We start from the raw sequence: 24827 nt of genomic DNA, 5'->3' as shown, positions 1-24827 counted from the left end.
CAAGAGTGCACGAACAAGGGTTTCATAAAGGTGACAGGCAGTGATAGTCAATGAAGGTGTTAGAAAAGTGGCATGATTGAAATTTATCCATCAGCCCATTAAAACGAATACAGTAGCCCCCTTTCTCCACAGAGGACACCTTCCCATCCCAGTGGATGCCTGAAACCCCAGATAGTACCGAGCCCTAAATATACTTTTTGTCCCTATATACACATACCTACGATAAAGTATAATTTATAAACGAGGCACAGTAAGAGATTAACAAAAATAACTAAGACTAAAATAGAACAATTATAACAATACACTCTAATGAAAGTTTTGCGAGTGCGGTTTCTCTCTCTCAAAATACCTCATTATACTCTACTCACCTTCCCGTAATAACGTGAGAGGGTAGAATGCCTGCAAGAAGAGATAAGGAAGTAAATGACGCAGGTAAATGACGCAGTAACTGACGCACGCATTGAAACGCAGAGCCCGGCTACTGTTGGCGTCTTGACGCTACGTCAGAAGGAGGCGCATCCGCTTCAGAGCCTGAGTTGGCGGCTGGTAACTGAAAGCCAGGAAAGCGAAACCACGAACAAGGGTCGGACTGGACCACCATGCGAAAAGAATCATTAGGGTAAAAAGGTTTTACCAACGTTCCAGTAAGATAGATTTGTCGTCAGGAAATAAAACATTCCATTTAACCCGGGTCTGCTCAACAGGATATGGTATTACTTATAAATGATGATTATAGTGTAGAAATACTCACTTCACATAGCAAACTCACTGGACATAATGTGACTGTTTTATGATTCAGAAAGTATCACTTTTCTGAGTCACTATTGAGAGTCGTGGTTGTTTACAAGTTAACAAGGACATTTTCATGAAGTAGTTTAAATAAACATAGCAATCATTTTTTATAGGTATTAGCTAACAACTGCAGCTAGATCAAAATTATAGACACACTTCAGTTATGCAGACATAAAATTTTAATTTTTCTGTAATTGAACTCAACTTAGTTTGGTTCCACATAGCTTAGCTTCTGCTAATGTTGTAAAGACCCGAATCTTGTTACTTCAAAGTAACAGTCATTTCTGGTTAAAAATTTAGACTCTCTTAGGTAAACATTTAAACAAATTCAATATTTTAGTTTCCCACCATTAAAAATTTAAACTTTGTATCTGGACTATTTCCCACTCTTTGAAAGATTTCATTTATTTATTAGAGAAAGAGAGAGAGAGAGCACACGAGAGGGGGGAGGGTCAGAGGGAGAAGCAGACTCCCTGCTGAGCAGGGAGCCCAGTGCATGACTCAAGGGATCCCCGGACTCCAGGATCATGACCTGAGCCGAAGGAGCAGGCGCCCAACCGACTGAGCCACCCAGGTGCCCCAGGACTGTTTCCCACTCTTAAAGATACTTCCCTTTTCCTCTTTCCTAGAATTTGTCCAAGGGCTAAAGGATTATAAGAGGACATGCATATTGTAGCCGAGGATACTGACCTGCAGTTCTTGCTGCCACCCCCTGCCCACCCACCAAGACGTCTAAGCTCCTTGATTTTGAGGTTTCTTTCTTTAACACTATTGCCTCTTGGCACGTGCACTGTGCCATGTTTGCTACTGGGACCTCAGTCACCTCTTCTCCAAAAGACAGCACCTCCTGACATGAATATTGCTTCTTAATTCTCAAATAATTCTCTGAGGATCTGTAGAATATCTCTATGCCCTCCCTGGAGACAAAGGAGCACTGGGAAGCTTTCTCTTTTCTGCCAAAAAATACCATGCCGATGTTCCTGATCACTGTAGCTGCTCATGTTGGTGCTGGGTCCTCTGCAAGATAGGACACACCTTTGCTGTTATTATTATAGATTCTATGATTTCCTCTTCTCTCCGCCAGGCAAGGGAGTAAAAGTGCTCTGGTACCCTCAACAGTCCAGATCCATATCCACTAAATCCTCTAAGCATGTTTTTCTCTCCCATTCCAGGAAGACCTATTATTTTCTTTGCTCTGTATGGAATTCCGTCCTTATGTCTTGTATCGTTCCATAGTCTCTGACATATACCAAGAATTTGATATTCTTAAGCTTCCTAAGTGTGCTTCTTGATGTTTAAAAGGAAACTTGGTAAATGGGTGATGGGTTTTAAGGAGAGCACTTGTGATAAGCCCTGGAAGTGGTGAATCACTAAATTCTGCACCTTAAACTATATTTTAACAAACTGGAATTTAAATAAAAACTTAAACAAATTAAAGGAAAGGAAACTTGGGATTTAGAAAACTCCATTTTCTCTCAAGTGCTTGGCTCTTGCAACTGAAAGCCTAGTTTTCAAGACTAGTGTTTATCTGTTCCTTTTTAAAGTTTGGGGTGCCTGGGTGGCTCAGTCGTTAAGTGTCTGCCTTCGGCTCGGGTCATGATCCCAGGGTCCTGGGATCGAGTCCCGCATTGGGCTCCCTGCTCGGTGGAGAGCCTGCTTCTCCCTCTCCCACTCCCCCTGCTTGTGTTCCTGCTCTCGCTGTCTCTCTCTCTCTGTGAAATAAATAAATAAAATCTTCAAAAAACTAAAAAAAAAAAAAAAATGAAATGGTGGTAATAATGGATATATTTTAAAAAAATAAAGTTTATTTTGAAAGTTAAAGCTGAGCAATGGTATATGTGTTCTTATTGAATTTGTTTTTTTCTCAAGGAAAGCATTTACAGAAAACTATCAACACTGTTTGACTAATGGGTTTAAGGATAAGGGTCAAGTTACAAAAAATAATACAGTTCACTAGCAAATTATTATTATACCTATATATAGGTATATTAGTCTGTTCAGGCTGCCATAACAAAATACCACAGACTGAGTGGCTTAAACAACAAAAAATTATTTTCTCATAATTCTGGAAGCTAGAAGTCCAAGATCAAGGTGCCATCAGGGTTCCTCTGGTAAGGCCCCTCTCTCCACCTTGTAGAAGGCCACTATCTCCTTATGTTCTCCCATGCCCTATCCTCTGCATACACAGAGAGATAGAGGGAGCCCTCTGGTGTCTCTTCCTTATCCTTGTTTCCTCATTTAACCTAATTATTTCCTTGGTGGCCCTATCTTCAAGTACACTCACATTGAGGGTTAGAGCTTCAATATATGCACTTTGGGAGAGACATAATTCAACTCATTCTATAAGTAATACATTACTTAAATTAATCATTCACAAATAATTTGTGAGGAATCAATCATTCTTACCTTTCTTCTAAAGAGGGAAACTTCTAGCCCACTGCAGTGATTTAAGACTACCTGGAGGTGTCCCTGGCCTGCTTAGCAGGTTGATCCCATGCAAGGACTCAAAGTCATTAGGGAAAGAAGCAGGAGAGGAGATAAAAGAGAAAGAAGTAGGGTGGCTCATCTTCTCTCTTGAGTCCTAGCCTAAATGTAGAAAGGAGAAGTTACTTCTGAATGAATGAATAATAATGCAAGTGACAGTGATAGTATAAAAGTTAGGCTTTTTAAGGCTAAGCTATTTTAATAAACAAAGACTAAGAAATGATAATTATGTGACATAAGAGATGCTAACACTACAATAACAATCACATTGCAATTATCATATCAACACGTTGCACACCTTAAACTTACACGATGTTATGTGTGAAATGTATTTCAATTTAAAAAATATATAAGAACACATGAATTAAAAAAATAACCAAGAGTCCTCAAAATAGAATGACTTTTTAAAAAGTTTATGTTTCCCCCAAATGTGGTTAGCTATAAATTGACAAACTATAGCCCATGGGCTAAATGTGGCCCGCTGCTTGCTTTTGCATGACCTCCAAGATAAGAATGATTTTAAAAGTGTTGAAAAAAAATCAAAAGAATAATACTTTGTGACACATGGAAATTATATGAAATTCAAATTTTAGTGTTCACAAATAAAGTTTTATTGGAACACAGCCACACTCGGGCATTGATGTATTATCTATGGCAGACCTGAGTAGTTGTGACAGAGACTGAATGGCCCAAGAAGCCTAAAGTATTTACTTTGTGACCCTTAACGGAAACCATTTAATAACCTTTGGTCTAACCAGTTCAGGCTAGTAAAGTAGCCTTATGCCCTGCGGTCATCCAGGGACCCTAGCTGCTCAGGGCAGCATCACCAACTTCAACACAGGGCCTAACCTTGCTGTGGCCCTCACGTTTTCCATGGAAACCATTTAATGACCTTTGGTCTAACCAGTTCAGGCTAGTAAAGTAGCCTTACGCCCTGCGGTCATCCAGGGACCCTAGCTGCTCAGGGCAGCATCACCAACTTCAACACAGGGCCTAACCTTGCTGTGGCCCTCAGGTTTTCCAGCTGGCAAGAACTGTGGACATGGCACAGTTACTTATATTTATTCATTGTCATGAATTTTGCTGATTGGCCTCTCCTAGCTGAGAGGGACAGAGGTGAATGTAATCTCTATTTGAGAGGCAATGTGTCCAGTCGAAACTCTATTTCTACTAGAAGATAAAGCTAATTCTCAGCTCTTTATATTGGCTATCTAGTGCATCCTTATTCTCAATTATAACGCTGACCTTCTATCTTCATACATTGAATTTTTATTCTCGCTAAGGATGGGATAATAAGAGACATATAATTGAAAATACAAAAATGTGCTTTAGTTGTTTGTTTTTAAACATTACTGTATCTTTTTTCAAAGTACTCTTATGAGGTAAACTGAGAAAAATATTCTTGTAACCTGCATTCAGAGGCTTAAAAAGCTAATTCTAAAAATGACATTTTCTTTGTTTTGATACGATTAACTGATACCTCTAAGGTTTTCATCAATCCAGAACTTTCTTCCCTCTGACAATTGCTTCCATGCAACTCTTTAATATGTGTTCACTCTATAGAAAGACACACAAAGATTATTAAAGAAAAACTATTTTAATGAGTTTATGCCTCCACAAGATTATGTAAGATAAGAACAGAGTTCATTGTCTTTATTCCACCTCCAAGACTGGCTTTAGGTTATACTGGACTGGAAACATTAATAATCTTATTTTTTCTTGATAATTCTCATTAGTTATGCATTAGTCAACAGATGTTTAATTTGGCTTAATAAAGGCACTAAATAGAATGGTACATCAGAGAGTTACATTCCCTTGCTACTGATCCATACAAAACCAAAATAAATGAGAGTACATCTACCATTAAAATAAGCCCTATAGCTATAGTCAAGGTTAAATTATTATTAATTTGTATTTTCTATTGCCTAGATTTGTCTGGAAAAAGATTAGTTATATTCCTGTAGGGGTGGAAAACATTTCCCTTCTTCCCTTCTAGGTTCTTTGCCTGGACTAATAATTGACATAAAATAGATTAACAGGAGAAAAAGAAATTTAATTTTGTAAATATGGGGGCCCCATAAAAAATATAACCTTCAAAGGTGTGACCAAAGCAAGCCATTTTTACACCTTTTAGACAAACAATAAATTTGTAAAGAATTGACAAGAGAAAGGAATTTGGGCTTGAGGTAGTAAACTAGTGATGAAGTAACAAGATTTGTTTATACAGCTTCTCCACCTTAAATTCCTTGTCTTTGGTGATAAGAATGCTTTCTACCCCTCTGGTATAGGGAGGGTACCATTCACATGGGAGATTTATTTCCTGCTCTCAGGGGTATGAAGGAGGGCCACAGCGTCCTTGTACCTACTGTGTCTTGAGTAACTTAAAATAATCAGTAAACCAAAGGCATATTTTCATTTGGCATATTCTGCTGTCCTTCACTGTTCTGCATAAGCATGAGCTTTAGCTACTTTATGACTCTTGCTTCCATCTTCTTGGGTAAGAATCTGGGATTTAGGTTTACTTTATATCCTTCAGTGTATAAAGTTGAGCATCCACATGGATTTTTTTTTTTGCAGCAATTAGGGAATGATATGCAGTAACTCCCTTGCAAGGGAAAGAGCAACTATAATGTTAATTATTTTAAATGCAGTGATCCAAAAATATGCTCCTCTGTGATAAAAATTATCTGAAAGAATAAAACTTGGAAAATAGAGAATAACAGAACTATTAAATGTTAACACAAAAGGGTGTTTTTGACATTATCCACTTTGAGAGTTGGCAAAGTGCAGTCTTCAGGTGAAATCTGGCCTTGTCCGTTTGTTTGCAGATTATCTGTGGCTGCTTTTGCAATAACAACAGAGTTGAGTAGTGGCAATGAAGACCAAGACTGTATGGCCTGCAAAGCTGAAAATATTTACTACCCAGATCTTTGCAGAAAATGTTCACCAACCACGGATCTGGTCCATCTCCTCTCATGATATGTGTGTGGGTACTGAGTTCAGGAGAGGTTAAGAGAATGAAAACGAAACAGATCCCACATCTCTTGTCTCGCAGGCAAGAGCCTCAAAAAACTGAAAGATTAAGGTGAAACTCCTTTCCTATTAATTCAATAACAGTCTAAATTCTATTCTGCTCAGACCAATTACTCACTGCCCCTGAAAATGTATGTCTTGCACTTCTATGATTATGCCACTGTTCATGCTTTTCCATCTATTCAGAATGTCATCTCTCCGTTCCTTGTCTGTCTAGAAAACTCCTACTTATTCTGTAAGGCCCAATTAAATGTCATATCATCTCACTAGCTTTCCTTGATCTCCCTAAGCAGAAATAGGGGCTCTCATCTATATTCTTATATCAATTTATGTGTATCTTTTAAAAAACTATAATATGTCAAATTGACACACTCAAGAAAGAGTAATATAGAACTGTACCTGTATAAATGGTTAAAATGGTAAATTTTATGTCATGTATATGTTATCACTATTAAAAAAAGCGTGGGAGGGAAGAAAGAATGAGCCTTGTTCGTGTATCATTCTGGGATTCTGGTCTGCACATTGTGGGACTGAGTTTTAATAGCAAAGCTCATTAGTGTCTACTTTGTTCAAGTTTTTTTTTTTTTTTCCTGCAGCAGTACCTGGATGCTGAATATGTTCTTTTATATATTCATGAGAGAGAGAGAGAGAAGATTATGTAAAATCTTCTTCTGTTCTGGCATTAACCACCATCTACTCTTTAGCAAGAATAAGCTATTTAAAATATCTATTTGTGAAGTTTCACTCTAAATCTTCATCTTCCACCATCATTCCAGTCTCTGTTATCACTGGTCTTTATTTGCATCCTGTGCTAGATGGATCCCCACTCTAAAGATTATCTGTTGAGGTAGGAATCAACTGGCTTCCTAGTTGAAGGATTATACAGCAATCACAGACTCCTCATTCTCTCTGTCGGAAGTTGACAATTCAAATTTAGGAGAAAGAGATGATTGTTTCAATCATAAGATACGCAACCCTGGTTATTTCTGTCTCCATTGGTAAATGTACAAGTTTGAACAAGTGCAAAAGTATAATTCTTCTGCATTTCTGTAAATGCCTCCTGCTGACCTAGAAGGGATATTTGTTTGCCTATACTATCGTATAAAAAATCTTATCACTGACTGAGAATCCTGAACTCTGTTATTTCCTATGTTTTCCTTCAAAGTTCTTTCCTGGTAGAATTAATGGGGGAAAAAGAAAAGGAAAAAAAATAGAAGAGGCCTCTATGAGAATTTCTTGGTAAACTGTTGCATGACTGTCTTCAGGGGACTTATTTATATACACATGATAGTAGTTGTCTGTTTAAGGACCTGCCCCCTCCTGTGGCTTTTAAAATATATGTCTGCTGAGATTCAGACTGACTCACCTTTAAATCCTCACATGTAACATAGGGCTAGACACATAAGAGTCGAACATTGAAAATCTAATATATAAAAGACAAAAGAAGTCCACTGAATGTTGCTTTAAAAATTGGTCATACCTAAGAACTTAGTGAATTTAAACATTTGCAGATTAAATCCCAGGCATCTAACCAACTGACAACTTTCCAAATTATGTGTTTAGGGAACATAAATAAAAATCTTATAAGATAATTCAAAAGATGAAATAGGCTAACAAACGTGTGAAATAAATAATACCACTAGTGAACAAAGAAATGCAAATAAACAATTTCTTTTAATGTGAATGCTGCTCCTGGGCTGAGATACTCTACACATTTTAATGTATATTTATTTAGCATAAATTAGTAAACTTTAAAAAACAATTTGACTAAATCTATCAAAAGCCCTCAATCCGGTGATTTTTGTTTCTGGAAAATCTAAAGAATTAATATAACGTATGAAAAACTTCATGCCGAAGGTGTTCAGCTTGGTGTTATTTATAATAGAAAAACTTGGGAGCCCATTAAATATGAAATTTGCTTCAGTGGCTAAGTAAACTGTGGTATATTTACTCAATAAATTATCGAAACGTATTGGATGTATGCTTACAAAGCATTTAAAATAAGTTGGAAACAGGATTAAATATGTAGTGAGGTAAAAAAATCGACTATCATTGTGATCACAAATATGAAAATAAGAAAATAAGACAAACAGAATAGAAAGAACAAAAGAATGGAAAGAAAGAAAACACTGAAAGAAATGTCACAAAAAACAGTGAGAGGCTTTTTTTGGATTATTTAAGGATTTTGTTTTCTTCCCTTCTTTATTTGTTTCTAAATTTGTTCTAATCATCTTCTATAACATATATATTGGGGAAATATAATTTTAAAAAATCAAATACTCAAACTAATTACTGTAGTGTCTTTAAGTGATTAAGGAGGTGAGACATTTAGCTATGTAATATTTCACTCAAGATCAATTTTTCTGATGTCTGGGGGAAAGCCAAAACTTTCTTATAACTGTGTCTTTAGTTTGCCAAGTTTGTTTAAATTCTATTTGCTGTTATTGCCAAGTGCTAATTATGCCAATTTGGAAATGTCATATATGTCCGTAACATTGCTGAGTGTCAGTTTCCTTTTGTATCAAATGGTAGTAATGTTACTATTACTACTAATAACAATGACTTCACAGGGATTTTGTGAGTTCTTAGAGGTGATAACAAAGATAATATTGAGAACCGGTGCTTAGAAATGTTAGTTCTTTTCTTCCCACAAGAATATCTTTCTAATATCAGATAGCGTGAACCACCATCCTATTCTTTAATTGAGCTGCCTACCAAACAGACACTTGGTTAAAATTGGAAAAACCACCAACAGCATTGCATGAGGCAGTAAATTGCACGTGCTCAAAGCTGAGGTAAGAAGCATCGGTTAGAATAAGAAAAGAAATTTTTTATCTAATCTTATGAAAATTATATGCTCTTAGGAAAAGCTTTAAATAGTCTTTGGAATGAAATACTTACACCATTTCTAATAGGATCCAAATACTATTAAATGGGTTAGACTGTTTCAAGAATAATGGTACAAGTACATTTTGGAAAAAATATGAGTCTTGTTAATATGCTAATTTCACAGGCATATTTCTACTTGACAACTGTGGGTATTATTTTAATTAGAGTCATACTTACATTCTAATATAAGAATTACTACTAAAAGCAGTTTTAATTTCCATCAAGAATAATTTATTGTATTCTTTTCGCTTTGTTCTTGAATCCACACCCGTTGCAAATTATCTTGTCTCTTTTAATTAGTAGCCTAAAGCAGTCTTCTTGTTTTCTACTCTTCTCTGCTATTTATATCAATTATCTTTATTTCTTTTTCAATTTTCCCATCATTTAAAGCTTGATGTGATAAAACTTCAGAATAAAACAATGATAAAAAATTTTGCTGTCTTTTAAATAAAAATCTATTCACTATTATTTCCCTTTTATTTCCAAATAGTGGGGAAGGTATATACCTTTGTGGGACACAATGGAAAAGATAGGGGATAAACATACTTAAATCATCAGTCTCATATTGTTGGAAATGTTTATCTAGCCACATAGGCTTACAGAATAATCAAGAAATTAGTCTAAATTGTTTTGTATTTTGCCATCTTCCCTATTCAGGCCAGTTATGTCACAGATGTGAAGTAACTCTTCTGAAAAAAAAAATATTCCCTTTATTAAACCATTAGTATCCTATCATAATAATATGGGCCAATTACAAATATATAGCCTGGCATATACAAATCTGAGTTTTTATTGTAAATTAATGATTAAATGGCTACAGCTTAAAGTCTTATGCACACTTTTCTTGTTCTTTTCTCTGTAAACATGTGATATTTAATTAATTTAATCTGTTAAATTTGTTTCTGATATTGGTGACCACTTCAATAACTCAGAGCAATATTCAATGACTTAAAATATCTAACACATGTCTTAGAAACAACTCACGTATATTCTGGGCCAATTTTCCAGTGGGGAAAAACAATCTAGTAACAGATAGGCCTCAGGATTAATTTACATGTTAAATATGTCAATTTTGCTGAAATCTCCATTCAAATATATTACTTTGAAGGAAAATTTAGCTGAAATTTTACGAGATGGACGTTTTACAGTGCTGTTATGTGAAGTAAATCTATAAAATAGAAATATCCAATGTCTCTTTATAACGGGAATTTAAAATTTAACAGTATTCACTAATGTAAAACATTTCTCTTAATCACCTAACAGCTGCTGGGTCTGCATTGGAGTTTTGTCTACTTCTTTATTTCTAACTAAGCTGACTGAAATATCTTCTTGTACTTTTTATAGAAGTATTTACTTAGCACACAATAATATTTTAAGGCAACCAATTTCTCTTCCAACATTTAGGTAATTTTCTCTAATTTTAATCACCTTCTATAGAATGCAGACATGTTCCATGCCCAGATGTGTAGATTAACTATGAACAGAATATACATTTTTGCCATACATAGGAAATCAATGTCACACATTTGCTTGACTGGCAGTTAAATTTCTCTCAGTGTTAGTCTTCATTAATGAGGGACTGTAAATCTTTCTTTCTTAGACATATTTATCTTTCAGATCTCATAATTTAATGACTGCTTATATCCTTAACTTCTAGGAGACTTTGTTTAAACCTTTGTGGTTTTTGGAGCGCCTGGCTGGCGCAGTTGGTAGAGCGTGGGACTCCTGATCTCAGGGTTGTGTTTGAGCCCCATGTTGGGTGTAGAGATTGCTTAAAAATAAAATCTTAAAATAAATAAATAGATAAAACATTGTGGGTTTTAGTTGTTTGGGACGTTGAGGACCCCTCTGAGTACCTAACGTGAGCTATGAAATTTCTTCCCAGGGAAAATAACGTATTCTCTCTCTCACTCTGCCTCTCTCTCTCTTTCTCACACGCACACGCACACACGCGCGCGCACACACACACACACACCATTTTTCACACCTGTTTGGGAGGTTTATAAATCTCTTGAAGTTCATTGGTAGACTCCTTAAGTAGAAGGACTCAACAAAATTTCCTGAGGAACTTTTTGAAAATCTCTTCCTTAAATACCTCGCGGTGATTCTGGTTCTTTAAACCTGGCCTTTGGTTTCATGTCTCTGCTCTCTGAATCTCCAGAAGATCTAACTATTGGCCTGGATATTTTCTGACTACCTCACTATAACCTTCTACCCCTCGATAGTGTATCTTTGTCCCTCCTGCTCCTCATCTGTTCAGCAGAGTTCCGAACCACAGTTTCCTAACACTCTTCCTGAAAGTCCTGATCTTGGATTTCGCTCATCACTGAAACTCCTCTGTAACAAGCCTGTTTCTGCTTTCTGGGAATAACTGATCCAGAATTTTTGATGAATTAGAATCAATGCCCCAACATGAAGACCTTTTCTTGCAAACCAATATATGCAGAGGTTCCCATTATATAAATATTTCACATCTTAGTTGAAAGCAGAGTTAAAACTAAATAATTTTTTAGGATATATACCCATTAATGGGGTTAAAATATAATTGAATTAGCAATTCATGTAAATGAAAGTTAGACAGCAATTCATAATGGAAACCTACATATACTTTCCAAATAATTTGAGACAATTATCTCTCCACGGCCATATTTCTTTTTAGAGAAAGCCATACAATAAATGAGACTGCTTTATGTGTCATTTTCTTCCATTTTTCCTATCTGACCATTTGACACACTTTAATGACTAAATGAACAAAAAGCAGACATCAAGGAAAATGGGAGGAAGAATATTAAAAAGCTGTGATCACCTGTAATGAGAAAATATTTTCTATTAGAGTTCACAATGGAGAATTGTGTGCAGTAAAAAGCTCAATTATGTGAAATACTTAGTTATGCTGTTTTCTTTTTTGAGCAATCTTTTAACTCTGTGTTTGCCGAAGATCCCCCCTACCTCTGTTTTATTTGCAATTTTATTATTAAAAGGTATTTCCCATAGTCCTTATTGCCAAAGTGCTACCTATGATGCAAAGAACACACTAAGTCTGAAACAGGCAATGGTGGGCTCTGCCTTGGATCCACATTTGGCCATTAGGAGTCACCAAGTCATGTGGCAAATATGACCCCATCAAAGCCTCCATGGAATTTGTAGATTGTCTCTACTTATTAATAAGTCCCTGATTAGAATTTATTATGACAGCATTTTTTCCTCTTTAGCACTAAGTAAAATCCTCAAATGAAACGTCCAATGAGAAGTTCATTTTATAATTTCTCATTAATTAGAAATTATAATGAAGAGAAATTGGTATTTTTAAGTTGTTGAAAAATCTAATAAAATGGCTGGGCTTGGGCGCCTGGGTGGCTCAGTTGGTTAAGCGACTGCCTTCAGCTCAGGTCATGATCCTGGAGTCCCGGGATCGAGTCCCACATCGGGCTCCCTGCGCAGCGGGGAGTCTGCTTCTCCCTCTGACCCTCTTCCCTCTCGTGCTCTCTATCTCTCATTCTCTCTCTCTCAAATAAATAAATAAAATCTTTAAAAAAATAAAATAAAAAAAAAATAAAATGGCTGGGCTTTAAACATTTTAGATAAAGTGACTTTTTGCTCAATTATATGATCAATTAAGAAAGGAATTCATACCTGACATTTGAATGTTTATTATTTTTTAATAAAACCTAATTAGTCAGAATTGGATTGCCAGCAGGACTCATGATCAGGGCAAAGGCCTAAAGAGAAGAGTTTCCAGTTGCAAAGCCTTGAGCTGGTGTGTGTGTATATGTGTGTGTGTGTGTGTGTGCGCACCTGCTGCCTAGGTCATCATGGTGGGAGTCAAATCACCAAATATTAAACATTGTTATTAATGATAAAGACAGAAAACAGCAACAGGTTAATGATATTTTCAGCCATTACCAAGTTAGAAGGAAATGAAATTCCAGTCAGAGAACAGAAGAAAAATTCAAAAGGAATTGAAGAGTTTATGATAATTGAGAGGAAATAACTAAATGAGTTTCCATGGAAAATCAGGAGTGTAAGTTTCTGGGAGCGTAAGGGAGGGAGAGGATGTAATCATCAGAAACCTAGCTATTCAGCAGCTGGAGAAATCGAAAAACAGGATGGTCAAATGCGAACTGAGGATTATAACAGACACCAACTGTATAGCAGTTTGCAATTGATTTGGCAGCCAAAAAAAAAGCCAAAGCCGATTGAAGCAAAATATCAAAAGATGTATTTCAGCCCCAAGTAAAGAAGTCAAGTCTTGGATTTTCACAGATTGAGAAATAGAAACTGAAAATCTGAGAGCTCAAGGATTAATTTCTATTAAAATCATAAATGAAATTGATCAATTAAGTGCCAGTAATCTGGGAGTCTCCAGTCTGTTTCTTTTCAGATATCAAGGTCTGTTGATTCTATTCACCAAATATTGCTCTTATCTAGTCTTCTCTAACCATTATGTCACCATATTAATCCAAACCACCAACATTTCTCTTAGGACCAAGCAAGAGTCCTCTAAATGGTATTCCCTCATCCATTCTGCCTTCGTTCAATTTGTTCTCCAAATGTTCACAACAGGGGCATATTTTACAATGCAAACAGGCACAGCCAGAGCCTGCTGCTATCCAGAATGCATGGCCTTTTACGGGACAGTCTTCACAAGACAATTTACTTCCCTCTGTCAAAAAATTGTCATAAAATACTTAAGTTAGAACGAGACATTTTATCACTGTCTACCAGGAAATCACCATAATAAATATATAAATATAGTGTGTCTACATGTGAATAAACTCACTTAAATGTAGTGTGTTCCTTCACCACATGCTCAGTCACATGTACAACGTGCAAAGGCCCTGCATGGGCCTCCCATCATGAAAACTTTCAGTGACTTCCACTTTTTTCCTAGGCTAAAGGCTTGAAAGCCTAATATGTCTGTAAAGCTCTAGATTTGTTTCTGCCAGAGATACCTTTTTCCAACACTACCCCACACCTTCTGTGCTTTGCTATCTCCCTCTCATCCATCATTTCCCTTTCTTCCAGAAAGCTTGTCTCTGAGACAATGAGGGCCATCTCGGTCATCTTGTAGTTAGACTATCACAGTCTCTTATCCAATGCCTCACTTGGTAGAATGAAGGCTCATGAGAGCAGATCCCATGTCAGACCTGTCCAGTGCCTCACAGTTATTGACACAGTGGTGTGTGTGTACACACACACACACACACACACACACACACACACACATATATAATATGTATGAGTTAGATGTGTAAATAAAAGTTGAGTAAAAAAAAGTGCTACCTGGGCGTCTGGGTGGCTCAGTTGGTTGAGCGACTGCCTTCGGCTCAGGTCATGATCCTGGAGTCCCAGGATCGAGTCCCACATCGGGCTCCCTGCTCAGCAGGGAGTCTGCTTCTCCCTCTGACCCTCCCTCCTCTCATGCTCTCTCTCTCTCTCATTCTCTCTCTCAAATAAATAAATAAAATCTTTTTTAAAAAAAGTGCTACCTAACATGTATTAAATTATGAAGGATAATGTCTTACTAGAAATAAAAGATTAACTAAAAGGTAAAAATTTTTAGGATAATAAAGATAAAAAAAATCAGAGGAAGAAATAACATGAAATTAACATTTGGTAAATGAGAATTGAGGCATAGGGTATGGTTTTGTGTCTTGTTCCTGACTGAATTCCAAATTTATCATCTTCCTTAAATTGAATTCTACATTATAAAATAGAAAAATTCTTCCTCACTTCTCCATGTAAATTTTACGTACTTCAAAATTGAATTGCTCAATTTTACTTTTACTTCTTATCAAATAATTTTTTGTTAAAAGAAAATCTTGATAGTATCATAAATAAAATATTACCTGTGGGAAGGAGGTAAAAATAAACAGGATTGCATAGTCACTACTAGAAGCCTAGTATTTAACTTTGAAAATATTTGTGTGTTTTTCTTCTCCTGTAAAGATTGCAGATAACCATATAATCAGGTATATATGTCCGTTTTAAATGCCTCAGAGGTCAATAGGTCAAAAGCCTCTTTTGACCTACATAAACTAATATAGCATTGTAACCAAAGTAGTTTAAAAAATACATATAATTCTCCTTGCAACTTAGAAAATACACAGTAAACAATGCATAAATAAAATAGACAGTTGCTTACATGTACTGGGAACCAGAGAATAACCAGAAAGTCCTCACCCTGTGGCCTAAAGCTTAAAAAGTCCTTTTGAAATTTTTCATGTTGGAAAAAACATAAAATGGTGCAATTTGATTGGGAGAGGTTAGAAGCATAACTCTGAATCTCCAGAGAGTATGGCCAGACCCACAGCTTGGCTTTATCAAATGCACAGGAGAAGGTATCTGAAAAGAGGAGAGAATAATTGGTATAGGGTTCCCTTCTGTTTTAACCAAGGTTGGCTTTGCTTTCATTCCTTCAGTCAAATAAGTATTGAACCATATTTGTTATATTTGGAAGAGGTTTTGTTTCTAGTCTTTTCCAAGCTCTTCTACGGAGATAAAGACAGTTGACAAAATTATTCTTTTCAAAGCAACAAGTCAAAGTATCTCTAGTGCCTAAGTCATTTTTCCTAAAATACAAAACAAAACAAAAAATAAACAATTATAATTAGGTGTACAACATTAACTTTTTACAGGTGCTTCTGTCTAAAACACTGACTACTGTAGGGATTAGGAAACACATGGATTTCATATGAGATTAATAGCCTCCTTGGCATCTATACCTGTGGACCAATGGATCACCTAGCTTTATTCTGGCTTGGCCATTGCCTACTTTGTAGCTCACCATAAACATGACTCCTTTCATAGGTTTAAGTGTAGAATTGACTCTTCCTTGCTCTAAGATATTTGAGTGACTTTATCTCCAAATTTTATTTCCAGTAAATTCTCCAGTCAATGTGTAGGATGACATAGGGCAAACACGTTTTCAAGTGCTTTTATGAGGACCTTAGCTTTTTGTCCCTTTGCCTGAGAGCACTCTCCTCCATAATAGATAATTACTTAGTCTCCTTTAATAGGCTCAGCTTCACTGGAGACTCCAGGACAATCTTGCCCCTACTTGCAGAGAAATTAAAGCAGTTCAATGTGTTGCAATTTACGAAAGATTTATTGAGCTCCTTCAACAGGCACAATAATTTGCCCTAATCTCATGACAAAATTCTGTACCCAATGGAATCTAGTTTATTTCTTTAACTGACCCTCTGCTATAGACTGAATGTTTATGTCTCCCCAAATTCATTTGCTGAAGCCCTAACCCCCAATATGATGGTATTAGGAGGTGGGGACTTTGTGACATTCTTAGATCATAAGAGTGGAGCCTTATGAATAGGATTAGTGACCTTACAAAATCAGCCTGAGGAAGTATCCTTGCCCCCATCTGCTGTGAGAATTTACAGCAAAAAGATGAAAGGTCTTCTAAAAAGCAGGCTCTCACCAGACTATGGCACCATGATCTTGAACTTCCCATCCTCCAGAACTGTGAGAAATAAATGCTTATTGTTTAAGCCATCCAGTCTGGTATTTTTGTTCAGCCCAAATGGATTAAGGTACTCTCTGATTTACAATAACTCAGCCCCTAAGTCTCTATTTGTATAACCTTGGTACCCATATCTTTGTACAACCTCTAGGGTATAAATTCTTACCCACCTGGGTCTTGCTTTGCTTTCATCCCAGAGACTAAAGACCTGTTTTTTAATCCCTGTCCTCAAAATAAAGTGCATCAGCAGTTGGGGGACGTGAGGAGATGTTGATCAAAGGGTAGAAACTTGCAGTTAGAAGGTGAATAAGTTTTAGGGATCTAATATACAACATTGTGATTATAGTTAGCAATATTGTATAGCTGACAGTTGCTAGGAGAATATATCTTAAGTGTTCTCATCACACACAACAAAGTGATGTGACGGAAATGTTAGCTAACACTACAATGGTGATCATACTGCAATATATAAGTGTATTAAATCAATACATAGTATTCTTTATCCTTACACAATGTTATGTATCAATTATCTCAAAAACAAAGAAATCCTACACACACACACACTCACACTCAAGTATCTTTACTGAGGTCAGATCCCTTGCCATCCGCCAATCTGCTTAGATTCACATCTGTTGCCTATCCTTCACCTCTCTTTGTCCATCTTTTTTTTTTTTTAAAGATTTTATTTATTTATTTTTTTTTATTTTTTTATTTTTTTTTTTTTTTAAGATTTTATTTATTTGACAGAGAGCGACACATCGAGAGAGGGAACACAAGCAGGAGGAGTGGGAGAGGGAGAAGCAGGCTTTCCGCGGAGCAGGGAGCCCGATGCGGGGCTCGATCCCAGGACCCTGGGACCATGACCTGAGCTGAAGGCAGACGCTTAACGACTGAGCCACCCAGGCGCCCCTATTTATTTATTTGAGAGAGAGAAAGAGAGAGCGAGCATGAGAGGGGGAAGGGTCAGAGGGAGAAGCAGACTCCCCGCCGAGCAGGGAGCCCGATGTGGGACTCGATCCCGGGACTCCAGGATCATGACCTGAGCCAAAGGCAGTCGCTTAACCAACTGAGCCACCCAGGCGCCCCTCTCTTTGTCCATCTTTATTTCCATATAGGACCAGATCCCCTGCAAAGATTCCCAATGACAGGTTATTAGGGCAGCCTCTGGATTCTGTACTTCACCCGGCTGGAAACTTTGTTGTCTCCAGCTAAACCTGGGCATATCCAGACACCAGGTCTCAGCCCCTCCCAATATGAGCTATTCTACAACCATCAAATGTTATCTGCTCCCATATGGAAAAGCCCTCTGCCCTGGATTCAAATCATAACTTTGGCTCCCTGGTTGGTATGACTTCTGTCCATATGCCATTTTCTCCTCTCACGTCCCCTCTCCACTGGCTCCCATCAATCTCCTTGTTCTTTTTTCACATAACTGTAGGTTACCGATGCTTTCTCTCTGCTGGACACTGTACAAAGTGCCTCAAGTGCATCGTCTCACCTAATTCTCATGGTGTATTTAGAATTTTTATTCAAATTTTGAAGAAATAATGAAGTAAGGTTTACAATTAATGATTTGCCTAATGATTAGGTGATGAGCTGAGACTCAAAACCAGGTGTCTGCCACTAGCACGCACATTTTTAATTAGTGGTGGTTGAGTTCCAACCCTCTGGAAAGGTGCCCTCTTCTAACTGAAGGGATTCAGATTGAAGTCCAGCCAGAAAAGCTGGGTCTTGGATGTATAGTGGATTAGACGCTTAATCAACTAAATCAAAAGAGAAACACACCTGGAAGAATCAGGCAAATTGGAAGGCCAACTAGAGAATCAGTCACATCCAGGGAATTGCCCAGGGAGCAAGTGTGTGGCAGGTCTTAAAAGCCTGAGTCCAAAAGACAGCGATATCTCATTTTAGATAAACTCAGTGTATGATCCAAAGAGGTAGTGGTCTGTTTTACTTCTTGCACTTGGGAGAGGAAGAAGGGAGGGCAGACAGGGTTTATAGATGGGCAATAAAAGCCAGGGAGCCCCAGGGAAGTCAAGACCTACAGGTGCCATTTAATCCCAATTAACAAAAGGGCAGGTGTGTTAGCTCTCGTAAGAAATTTTTCCAAATTCCTCTTCTATCTGCAACAGATGGCTACTCATCTCTGCTTAAGTATTTCCACTGGAGGGAAACTCAGTACACATTCTACTATTGAACAGAAAAGCTTATTAGAATATTCTTTAAATGCAGCTATAACTTTCATCAGTCAGCATCACTTATTTCTTCTGGAACACATTTTATTGGTGAATTATCATTTTTCTTATAATGCAGGTTCTATTTGCTTTAAAATTTCTTAGTAATCATATCAATCTCTCAGCTTTTTTTTTTTAACTTGGGGTTAATTAAATCCCTCAGATCCTTTCAGATGCATTCTTGCCATTTAATCATTAATTTATATTTTTCTGAAAGTAATTTTTAACCTAAATACAAGACTTTGATTATCCTTGTTATTATGGTAACTTTTTTCTTTCTTGGAATTACTCAGCATAACCATCTGTGGTGGTGGTTGTTATGGATTCAGTTGTGTTCCCCCAAAATTCATATGCTGAACTCCTAATGCCCTGTACCTCAGAATGTGAGCTTATTTGGGAATAGGATCACCGCAGATCTAATTGGTTAGGTTACTAGAAGAGGATGGGCTGCTAATTCGCTATGACTGGTGTGCTTATAACAAGGAGACGTGTTGGCACAAAGAGCATAGAGAGAAAAATAACATGCGAAGGTTGAGGCAAAGGTTGGAGTGATGTTTCTACAAACCAAGGGCTGCCAAAATGTCCAGCAAACCACCAAAGGCTAGGGGAAAGGCAGGCAATAGGTTCTCCCTCACAATCCTCAGGAAGAACCAACCCTGCCAACACCCTGATCTCCCAAACTGTAAGACAATACATTCCTGTTGTTTAAGTCATTCATTTGGTGGTATTTTGCTACGTCGGCCTTAGCAAACTAATATAATTGCTTTTCCTTGTGAATCTGTCATTTAATCTGAAACAGTTAATAGGATTTCCACTCAAAATTTATCCTAGACATAAGTTAAAAGCATAAAAATGGGCTGTTTAAAGTCCCATTTTAAATGTTTACCTATCTGGGCATCTTATCAGCACACCCTGTGCTTACTCCATCATTGGCTCACTTATTCTTTACTGTTCTGATGTTGAAATTTTAGTAATATTTTAGAGGCCAAGAGATTAAAAAGTAACTGATAATCTATGCTCTTGGGAAAAGCTTTCAGCCTGGGCTTTCAGGATTCCAGGAGTTCTAAGATGTGATTTCATTTGTGTGTGTGTGTGTGTGTGTGTGTGTGTGTGTGTGTGTGTATTCAAAAACCTTAGGTGCGGGCGCCTGGGTGGCTCAGTTGGTTAAGCGACTGCCTTCAGCTCAGGTCATGATCCTGGAGTCCCGGGATCGAGTCCCACATCGGGCTCCCTGCTCAGCAGGGAGTCTGCTTCTCCCTCTGACCCTCTTCCCTCTTGTGCTCTCTATCTCTCATTCTCTCTCAAATAAATAAATAAAATCTTTAAAAAAAAAAAAAAGCTTAGGTGCATATACATTTACCCATATTAAGAATGCACAATTCAAAATATCAAGTACCTTCCTTGGACTAAATTTCTACTACCTTTATACTTGTAAAAATATAAATACTTATTGAGAATTTTAAAATTTCCAGGCATGACACTAAAAAAAGTGCATGTATTATCCCATTTAAACTTCATGAGTGTATCCCAGGAGGTGATGCTACTATTTATTCCCTTTCAGAGATGAATTCAGGAGGGATTAGACCAGTGAATGATGTATCTTGTGCAAGGTTGCCTAGGTAGTAGGTGATGGGACAAGAATTCAAATCTCAGTCTATTAACTATACATGCACTTCTACGAACTAGGAAAGAGACTCATTGCTTCAGCCACTTAATAGTCACACAATTAATTAACCTTGATTTTCTCCTTTACAAAATGAATACAGCAGTGATATTTACCTTCTAAGATTATTGCATGGATTAAACAAAGTATTTGGAAATTAAGTATACTGTGTATGGTAAATAGAAAACTCTTATTTTTGTTACTTATAACAAAGTATTAAGTACTTTGTCTTATAAGTATATGGATAAGTAAATGGATGAAAAATTTTGGAAAAAAAAAATGTTCCTGAACGTAATCTAGGAGAAGTAATAATTTAGTTTCTCAGCCTTACTTATATTTTGACAAACTTATTTACTGGAAAAAAAGTATGATAAATTTCTGTTTCAAAATTTAATACTCAAAGGAAAAATATATACAGGCACATACACACACACATACATATCCACTGTACATATATAAATTTATATATTAAATATATTGTTAAAAATATTGTTTATATATTTATTTAATATATATTTTATAATAAATATACTATATAATTAATATATAATATGCGATAAATATAACATTTATATAATAAAATATATTTTATAATATATAATAAAATATAGATTTATATAATACATATTTTATATATATATAATTTTAGGAAAGCTCCTTGGAATTGTTGTGTTAAAAAGACTCCCAATGAGACAGTTCATGATATGTTCATAATAGGTTGAAGTGGTACAACAAAAAGAACCTGAGAAGACCCAGCTAAACACCTGGAGAACCAGGATGAGAAACAGAATTCTCTTCATGCATCGATCCTTTGCCATGGAAGACCCTACAGTCACGAAATTCAAAGTTCCTTGCCAATGTATACTTTCATTTTCTTAAATTAGCAAGCCTGTCAAATTGACATTTCAGAAGTGGATATTATTTTGTATTTCAAGACAACTAAAATCCCCGGGTATATTTTTAATTTTTACAGTCTTTGCCACCTCCCAGGTCTTGTCATGTACTCAGCTTCATTCAGTCATTCTAAGAATCAAAGTGACCAGACGAACCATCTTGTGGTCCAGATACTGGGGATGGTTTAATAATTATAAAGAATTTTTTGTGACCAAATTATTGATTTATTAATAATTAACTTCGAAATAACTAACCAGCAGAACTTGACAACTTTTATGATTAATTCGTTTTCTTTTCCACATCCTGACCCTTTCTTCAATTCAATAACTAGTACACAAAAATATACTTCTCACATATTTTTTTTTAGTTCATTGTTTACAAAAGGCAGAATACTTAAGAAAGCTATCTTCTTTTGTTAAGCATTTTTAGCGCTTTTTAACAGCAAGTTCCTTATAAAAGGAAGAATAGTTGAAATTATTGTTTGGGAAGTGTCTTGGGTAGTCCTTCCCCCTCTCCCTCTCTGGGCCCCCCGCAGAGTGAGAATAAAAGGAGCAAAGCTGTGAGGCATACTAAAATTTAAAGAACAAACTTAGAGAATGAATCTATTTTCTCCAGGTTAGTGTTCTCAATAATTGCTCTTAGTAGAGGCTGGAATACCCTAATTGCACTTTCATTTTTTGCCCATGTAATTGCCTTAACTGAATTCAAATCTGGAATGTTTATAGTCCCAGCATCATCATTAAGCTAAAATTTGAACATTCTATCTTATCCTGAAAATTTCCAATTAAGCCCATTTGGAGCTTTCCACTGAATGCCAGCACTAATTCCTTTCTGTAAAAGATCAAGGGTGCCAGGATGTCACACCAGAGAGAGGCCAATAGTCAGCTCATTAACAAGATTGATGAACTATACTAGTAGTTCTTACTGATGTGAGTATCTCAACTTGGACGGCAGTCATGTCCTAGGAGATGGTATGGGAGATCCGGGAGGTCATCTCTCATTAAAAATAAGTTTATATGGATGGTTCAAAATGGAACGATCTTACGAACTGAACTTTGAAATAATGCCAAATCTTAAGAAATAGACAAATGTAGTTAAGTGCTATTTTGTTTAAATAGTTCATCTACTAATATAAGTAACACTACTGAAGCTCTTCTAACCTCTTTGGCTTCATCTCCGTGAGAAATAAAATATGAAAGCTAATTGCTTTCATTTTCCTCCTGCCTTTCTCTTTATTACTAAGATAGGATTCTGTTGTCTCTAAAGCTGGAGTTAAATATGGAGCATACCTCAGTCTACCTGCTAATTTTTTCATCACTAATGCAATAAGCACAGATTACTAGGTTCTGTATTTTTATGTTCTTTGATGAATTTAAAATATGGGCTTTTTAAATAAGTAAATTGGCCAGCAGTGTCATCAGTGTTTAAACATGGTTACTCAAAGGAGCTATGTAGACAAGAAAGCAAAACATTGTAAAAGTGTATTGTTGAGGCCACAAAGTTCTCATGGCAGGAATATCATTGTGAGCCTAGCACTGAGGCTGGCCATTCCCTCTGATTCATTACACATGAAAGACTTGCCCCAAAACTAAATATTTTTCAGGGAACACATCATTGAATAAATTCAGTAAGACAGATTAACTCTAATGAATTACTAGGGTTAAAGGAGAATGAAGATTTATCCATTTTTAGCTACTTGAACACTGACATCCACTCTCTATGTATTCAACATACTGTGGAAATGGAATCAGTCTTTGAAGTCTTCATTGATTCATGGGAGTCCCAAACAAATGAAGGAAGACAGTCTTGAGGAATATTTATTTGATATCATGGTGAAATTTGAAATTAAAAAAATAAAAATCTTACCACACAACTGAGGATATAGTCCTACTGAAAATTCTATGCCTACTCTGAATAGAAATGAATTAAACCTTCCTGATTCTGTGCTTTAATCTTTCCTTTTCCACACAGATAGTATCTCCCTGATTACAACTTTTTTTTTCCTTCTTAGCAAAAATGAACTTGATGTAGTCACAAAACATTCTTTTAACTTTGGTCATATTTTCAAGAGACACTACCTTAGAAAACTTAATTGAATTTAGGATTTCCAATTAGTCAAAGATACACAGATTTCTTAAAATAAGTCACGCTTCAGATCCCATCCAAATCATATCTTTCTGTTTTAACTTTACTCCAAATTATGAAGACATCTTAATTCATCTCTGTGTAATGACTAGAAGAAGCATTATACATTGAACTCTTCCAGAGCATGGAGGGGAAAGGGATTCATAATCTTCCTGTCTCTCTAATCAATGGCATAATTATATGTCTTAACCATTGTTAAAGGTAGAGGGGGGTGTGCAGAACAAGGTTAGCCACAACGCTGATAAAGACAGTAAGGGGTGAGAAATGCAGTACTCTTAAAGAAAACACACCTTATTCTAAAGATAAAGAAGGAGAAAAGCTCTATTAGGGTGTATTATGTTAAGCAAAGTAAGTCAGCCAGAGAAAGACAAATACCACATGATTTCACTCATAGGTAGAATTTAAGAAACAAAATGAATATAGGGAGAAAGAAAGAAAGAAACAAATGAATATAGGGAGGAAAAAAGAGAGGCAAGCCAAGAAACTGGACTCTTAAATATAGAAAATAAACTGATGGTCACTGGAGGGGAGTTAGGTGAGGAAGGGGCTAAATGGGTGATAGGAATTCAGGAGGGCACTTGCTGCGATGATCACAGGGTGTTGTATGTAAGTGATGGATCATTAAATTCTACACCTGAAACTAATATCACACTATATGTTAACTAACTAGAATTTAAATAAAAACCTAGGGGGGGAAAATAATGCTCTTCACTAATGAGTTGGGTTTTTTTGAGAGTTGAAATTAAAAGCTGCCTCAGGTAAACCTCAAAGTAGGCTGGGATTTAAGAAAATGATGGAGTACTCAAAGTAATTCTCTGGCTTTTATTTCCTACCATTCTTATCCATTTTTCTTTCATTCAGCCACATGAAAACATTCACCATTACATAATTTTGTTCATGGAATACAGCCTATCCCATATTAAGGCACAAAGTGTTTTATGCTTGTTTGTTTGTGCCTTTATTTATTTTTTATAATAACAAACCTGGTCTTAACTCCCCCCTTTTTTATCACTTACTAGTTTGCTTGACTTTAGTCAGATTATTATAATTCTCTGAGTTTCATTTTTCTGTGCACTTGTAAAACTGAATTAAATAATACCTCACTTGGATATAACAATAGAAATTCCACACATAGCTATTTAGAACATGCTGAAAAATAAATTTTAAAAATAATGAAAAAAGAGGAATCATTACAAACATTTACAAGGAAAAAATT

General features: G+C 36.3%; 1 long non-coding RNA gene across 1 annotated transcript; it reads left to right on the top strand.

Annotated features, from left to right (window-relative positions):
• The first annotated feature begins 509 nt into the window (after positions 1-509).
• Positions 510-7418, top strand: LOC141374384 (uncharacterized). The gene is made up of 3 exons (XR_012381211.1): positions 510-619; positions 6105-6361; positions 6906-7418. It is a non-coding gene; the product is annotated as an uncharacterized lncRNA (long non-coding RNA).
• Positions 7419-24827: the final 17409 nt, after the last annotated feature.

Source organism: Callorhinus ursinus, unplaced genomic scaffold (genome assembly GCF_003265705.2).
Source record: "Callorhinus ursinus isolate GAN/ISIS: 27379988/994484 unplaced genomic scaffold, GSC_fseal_2.0 scaffold17, whole genome shotgun sequence".
Taxonomy (NCBI): Eukaryota; Metazoa; Chordata; class Mammalia; order Carnivora; family Otariidae; genus Callorhinus; species Callorhinus ursinus.
This window is presented reverse-complemented; position numbering and strand designations above follow the sequence as displayed.